Genomic DNA, 7,114 nt, shown 5'->3' on the forward strand with positions numbered 1-7,114 from the left:
CACCCTGGTTCCAGGCAGCACGTCCCATGTAATACCTGTTTTCCTAGGCAGTCTTAAACAGAGTTTAAGAGTTTTCCAGATGACTTCTATTTTTATGAACTGTTGAAAGCTGCTAGGAAGAAGTAAGCAAAGTACTCATTTAGTAAAGTGTTTCCCTGCTATTTGTGCAACACCTAGCAGAATGTACCTGAGTAGAAACAGATATTAAGACAATCTTAGATTTTTCATTTATGCATTCAAATATTGTTGAGTTGCTCCTCTGCACCAAAACAGTCCTAAATCATTAGGATTTATTCTAAGTTACCACATTGATAGAGATAACAGACATTTGAGAAATTAACGGCTGTATGTAGAAGTATAAGAAATGGTTCCGATCCTACGGGAAGCTTACATTCCAGTTGAGGAGGTAAGACCAACAAAGATCATAAACACGTTAAAATAACATCTACTAAGTGATGCATTGTGTGGCAGGGAAAAAATACAAGAAAGATAATGATCAACACTGGCTCCAGTCACTGAGGAAGATTTGCACTTATAAGTGGGATGGGAATTGGACCTTATTAGAAATCAAATTTATCTCAATTGGTAAAGGCAATCCAGTTAATGTTGTTACTGAGCACTGACATGCCAGTAGCTGTTGAAGTACTTTATTTTTATTTAATTCTCACAACAACCCTGAGATGGGTACTATTATTATTTCCATTTTACAGATAAGAAAACTGAAGCACAAGTTAGGTCACTTGCCAGAGTCCACTGGGCTAACATAGTAAGAGGAAAAAAGATGAACAAATGAAGACACTGCTTGCTGTGTGGGTGGAGAAAGTGGACTAGACCTTGGGAGTTCATTCATTCACTCAGATGGACTGCAGCAGAGCTCAGCCTTCGGTTCTCTTCATTTTCCGCACTCTCCAGGGTGCTTTTATTCACTCCCATGGCATTGCCTTCTCCAGCAATAACCTTCCTTCTGAATTCCAAACCATTTTCTCTACTGGAGACATCCACTTGGATAACGTGCAAACACCTCAAATATTAAATCCTAAAACTCGTATATATTCTTCTTCCTTTCCCCACAAAACTGCTTACTGGACCTTATCTCCTGTGTCTATAAAGGGGATCACAGCTATGTGATCTAGGTCTGTGATCTAGACCTTAGTCTACTGTGACTCCTCTCTTCTGCTTATCTCCTTTTCCCAAATTACTCACCAAAATCACAGAGCTTCCACATGAAATCTCCTGAAGACTCACAGCAGGGAAGCCCAGAAGAGTGACAGAAACAAAAGTAGGGAGTCCCTGCAGGTGCCCAGGCAAGCTTCAAAAAGGGCACTCATCCCCATCATGGTAGACAACTATGTGTCTACTCCCCTCAAGCCTTTTTTGTATTTGGACTGCCTAGCACATACAGAGAGACATTAACATTTGATACTTTTTCATATGCATGATTTCCATAGCTCTTAAATATGATCACAGCAATAAATACGGAGCTTTGGTTTTCAACGCTCAGCATCAGAATCACCTGGGGATCCTAATAAGACAGTGTAGGCTGTCTGGGCTCCAAACCTGAAGGTTCTGCTTAAGGTTGGAATGGCGCCTCAAAGTTTAAACCCCATTCAGTGTATGAAGCTGAGAATGACTAACATCAAAGCACTTTTCACATACCTATCATTTAATGTTCATCCCTAAAGAACATCTAATTTTACAGTTGGAAAAACTGACGCTTGTTGGAGAAGTTCAATTTTATTTGCCCAACATCACAGGACAAATGACGGAGTGGGACCTCTGAACCATTCACTTGAAATATCTATTCCATTCAACATACTAAACAAGAATTTTTAAAATATCTACAAAATAGAATGTCCCACACATTCTAATAAATCTGCAAGAATTATTTTAACTTGTTTTGAAAATTCGTTATCTCATTACAGTCTTCGCAGAAGCTAGAACAAAATTCATTATTTAGTTCCGGCCTGATTTTTAGACGAATCACAAGCTGGTTACAGGAAAACAGGTCATTTGAGGGAAAGCCCCTGCTCAGCACCACACCATGACCCACCATGATGGAACCCTCTCTCTTGGCAGGCCAGCACTGAGTGACCCACATTCCTTAAAGAGTTCTCAACGGAACGTAGGAAATGTAATAATGAAATGATACTGTTAGGTTTTTTCTGTATTTACGTTGAATATGAGTACCTTGGTTAACATTATTGCTATTGTACACATCTAATTCGATTTGCCATTTTTTGAAAAATTTGTCTGCATAGAGAGTAAATGCATTCCCAGCCCTTTTAGTGGTTTCACAATTTGACAGCAAGCCCAGTAGAGGCTAAAGACTGAACATCCCCATATAAAATATTCCTACTCTTGGTATCCTTTCTCATGAATATTCTGGAGAAAATTGGAAATTGCTTTTTTCTTCCATCAAAATCTCAACCTGTAATACTGTTTAACCAATTATGCATCACTAACTTTAAAAAGAATGCCGTCATTTAACATTGTCATTTTAAACATGACAGTAGTTGCCTTACCTTTCCAAATAAGAAAACAAGACCTACATTATTTCAGGAAATTCTTCCAAGAGAGGAAACCTTAAAAAAAAAAAAAAAAAAGACAGTGCAAAAAATGCATGACTGCTGTTAAGAGTTTAATTTTAAGACAAAAGCACTACATTATAATTTAAACATAATCTTTCAGAAAAGAAAGTTTAGTGCAAATCAAAACCCCATTAAAGCCCACTATAAACTTCACATGAAGATTCTAGAAGTAGGCTTCTAGAACTGGAAACACTTGGTTCCAACAAAATCTGCTTAGGGAGAATATGTCTTGAAAATGTCAAATGGTACAGAGAACATTATGTTGGTTTAGAATCAAGTCAACCAGGTTCTAAAAAAAGACATGCTGATAGGTCTTAATACATATAATTAGTTGTAGCATGCTTTATCAATTATTGTAGAAGCAATTTACAACAAATTTCTGAGTATTTTGAAATTTTCTTTATTGCCTTAGCCAATCTCTTTAACTACACTGCAATAATTATATAGCCATCTTCCAATTTCTTTTAAAAGGGTTCCACTTCATCAGTCTGAGATTGGCAAATGTTCTCTAAAAATGTGATAAAGCCCTGTGTAACCCAAGGCCATCCATACAACAAAGGGGCAATTATATAATTCCTTTTCTCAAGTATTTATTCAAAGCATAGCTTTCCATGACATGTTAAATGTCACATTTAGGTACTGGCATAATACAACTGTTAAGTGTCTTCCAATATTTTCAAGAAAAATTTCAAAAAGGCAGGAAAGTAACCTTGCTTTCAAATTCTAAAATACAAACAGAATATAGCCTACACAAATAAAATGTGTATCAACTAACCTTGAAATAAACTCTCTCTCCCAACACCGAGCAACTTAGGTAAGTTTCTCAAAATAGAATCCGATAACCCTAATATCAGTGTTTAATAAATGAGGACCTATCTGTACTTTCTCTGAAGACTTTAAAGAATTCCTCCCATGACAACTAAAATAACTGATTTGGACTGCTGAAACAAGGAACACCTTGCTCTTACTTAGGATTTCATTCCTACAAAGTATCTCACCCTTTTTAAGTAGTAAAATAATTTTGTCAAGTCCTTTTTCCATGCCCTTTAAGCACCTTTCTGTCCCCCCAAATTATCCACCTCTACAGAGCTTACTGGAGAAAATAAACATTTAGCAGAGCATTCTGCTCTGTCTTCCTAAATTACATATTCCCTTGGATCCTGCAGTCTTACCCAAAGCTACTATACTATAGTCACTTATAAAGGGAAGCTGTTGGAATTATCTCCTGCATGAGAATCTAAAAGATGCTTATGGACAACAGGGCAATATATAACTAGCCCAACTCAAGACAACAGAAAAAGTCAGTTTCAAACAGAGTTGCTGATTACCAATTAATAATGGAATGAATGAAGTCAGTGACAAACCAAAGGGGGCAATATGCAGGCGACAGGGGAATGTACTGCCTCTAAAGAGTTTAATCCCAACCACCTACCCTCACCACCTCCTTTCCCCAGCATGGCACACTACTGCTCCCTGTCCTCTCTTACACTCATTAGAATGCTAAGTCTCTATGGTTTTTTTCAAGCTAGACTTAGGGTCCGTGATTAAAATGCTTGAGTGGTATAAGTTTTATGAAACATGCACCTTTATTTGTCTTTACACGAGATAAAAGTAAAAACAGAAAGACAAAAAATCCTTATGAAACACAGCAAGCTTACCTCTAACCACCTTAAAACAACAGTCCTTACAACTTCAGTGTAGGGAAGATCACTTGGTGTGTGTGAAATACAGAATCCCAGGGAACACCTCCAAACAATACTGATTCTGATATAAATAGCCTGCAGGTCTCTTTGAAATACCAACGAGATTATAATCAACACTCCCCCAACTTTCCAGATTATAGGCAATTGACAGCAATATACAGCCCAACCCACCAATTTACACAACTGGATCTTGCTAGAACCATGTTACACATGCAAAATTTCAGACTAGACTCCTAATTATAGCCAGTAGTGAAGAAAGGAAAAAGTATGCATTCTTCTCAACTTTTCAAAAGTAGGTAGTAACAGTCTTCATGAAGTCTGGGGTCATCCTTAAGTATTAGTACACTGATAAATTGCACTATTAAGTGAACTGCATCCAAAGAAATTTACTTTATTGAGATGTGCATCCATTATGCATGGATCTAGATTTTTACATTTCAGGTTAAGCTGACTCCAAACCAAATAAACTCATTATACATTTCAGGACCAACACAAATACTGTGATGGACAGTGGGATCAGTCCTTGTTTTAAAATTCCCAATACCTCAAGGCCATAAAGTACTTTTGAAGCACAAGACAACTTCAAAGAACTTTCCCAAGCAGTAAAACAAAGCACATAAATGTATAGAATACAAAGACCTAATAATCAGATCCTAATGTTATTGAGACTACCTTTCAAAACTATCTCAGCATGAATGGCACCTGGACAGGTGTCCACACACTATATTCTAACTTGTATACAACAAAGAATAGTGAAGTAATTGCCACCCCAATGTGGAAAGAGTAATGTGGTAATAAGACCTGCAACCTTACAATACATATTTGAAGGTTAAAAAAGGAGTAAGAGGAAACCCAGAACCCCAGGAAGAGAGATTAACTAACTCACCTGGTAGCAAACATCTAGTAAACCAAAAGGTAACAAAATTTGACTTAGGCCAACAGACCTAGAAACGGGGGTTGGTAGCTCTAACAGGGTCTACAAAACTGATGAGAACTGAAATCAAAGCTTCCTAACACTGTCCAACAGGTAAATGAGATTTGTTCTATAATAAACTAGCAAACTACTTGTAAACTTCTACTTTGCTGGCCAAATTTTAGAAGGGTACTGAACTACTAACATTTTGTCTCCCCAAATCTGTCATTATCACACACAAAAAGGGTGCTAAAAGTAAACAATACCACTTCTGGTCTTCTGAAATCCTACTAAAACCCATTACTTAAAAAGGGGGGGGCAACATAAAAAATATATAAGGTCAAAGAAAATGGGAGGGAATTCCCTGGCGGTCCAGTGGTTTTAGACTCTGTGCTTTCATTGCCATGGGCGCAGGTTCAATCCCTGGACTGGGAACTAAGATCCCACAAGCCATGCAGCCAAAAAAAAAAAAAAAAAAAAAAAAAAAAAAAGAAAGAAAACTACAAAATTTTGGAAGCTGCAAACCTCTGAATAAATGGCAATTGACTAAGGAGACAAGAAAACTTAATATTCTGTCAGCAGTGAGGATATTTCAGATTGTACCACAGAACCCCCAAAGGCTTATTAGCAAACGGCAGCCCAGGTATCTCTGTAAACAGAGGTAAAAGGGACTAAAGAGGATTGGTTGAAAGTCTGTTTGACAAGCAGTTAAACCTCCAGATGCCCTCTGTACTGCTGGACAGCTGAACTCTTCCATCCTGGCAGAAACTTGTCTGAAGCAGGTAAGAGGGTGGTCTTCGGACTCAATAGGCATACAATGATGAAAATAAAGGAGTTCAAGTAGTTTACTTGTTCAGATCCCTCAGGTTTCTCCCCTCACTGGGATCTCAGAACACTGGCAGCCAGGTATTTTACCCTCCAGGCAGCAGAGTAGAAAAAGACTTCTCTGATGAACCTGATCAGCTCAAGGAAGGAAAAAAAGAATGTATCAAGAGGTTCCTCAATAAAATGACACAGCCCGATCACCCAGTAGTGAACCCCATGGTTGACAAATACCCATCCCTCAGCCCCACAAATTCACAACATCCAAGCTGCTTTAAAAATGCTGCACTCCTATATATGAGACAAGGATCACCAAACATTTGAGGAAGATTATAGGCAGAGGCCAAAGCAACAGGAAAGAAAAGCATCTTGGGGAAACAAACTCTGAAAGTTATGTTAACTTTAGACTTGAATAAAAGATAATACACACCCATGTTAAGAACAGGTTACTACTTATAACACAGGTTGGAGAAAGAGGTCTTAGATATTAGATGACTGAAATTAAAAACCTTAAAAAAAGTTGAAAGATTAAGTTGTAAAAATCGCTCAAAGGATAACAGCCTGCAATGGAAAACAGGAAAACCAGATGCGCAGGGCTCACACCCAAAAAACAATTCTGGAGGAAAGACTGGGGTGGTGAAGGACACGAGGAAAGATCAGCTCCAGTAACATTTCCCAGGATTGAAGAGCATGTTTACACAATGACAGGACCCACTGAAAGCTCAGCACAATGGATGAAACAAACCCAAGATAGTCATGAAATTGGAGAACACTGATAGTGGTAAAACCCTAAGCATTTCACATGAATGATGAAAAATCAAACAGCATCAAATCTCTTCACTAAACCTTGAATTCTCTATTGAGCCAAACTAGTTATTCAGTTACGAGGATGGAACAGACCTTTATAGATGGGAAGGCCTCAGAAGCAGGAAGATGGGCTATACAAAAGCAAGCCCTGGGATTCAAGAAATAAAGGACCTAAGTAGACAGGCACAAGGCAACGCCCCAGAATGACGGCAAGGCCCCAACTCAAATTATTCAACAATTCTGAAGGGCAAGGAGTTCAGACTGAAATATAAAATACCTAA

This window comes from Aethalodelphis obliquidens, unplaced genomic scaffold (genome assembly GCF_003676395.1).
Source record: "Aethalodelphis obliquidens isolate GAN/ISIS:26980383/991018 unplaced genomic scaffold, ASM367639v1 scaffold59, whole genome shotgun sequence".
NCBI classification, from domain to species: domain Eukaryota; kingdom Metazoa; phylum Chordata; class Mammalia; order Artiodactyla; family Delphinidae; genus Aethalodelphis; species Aethalodelphis obliquidens.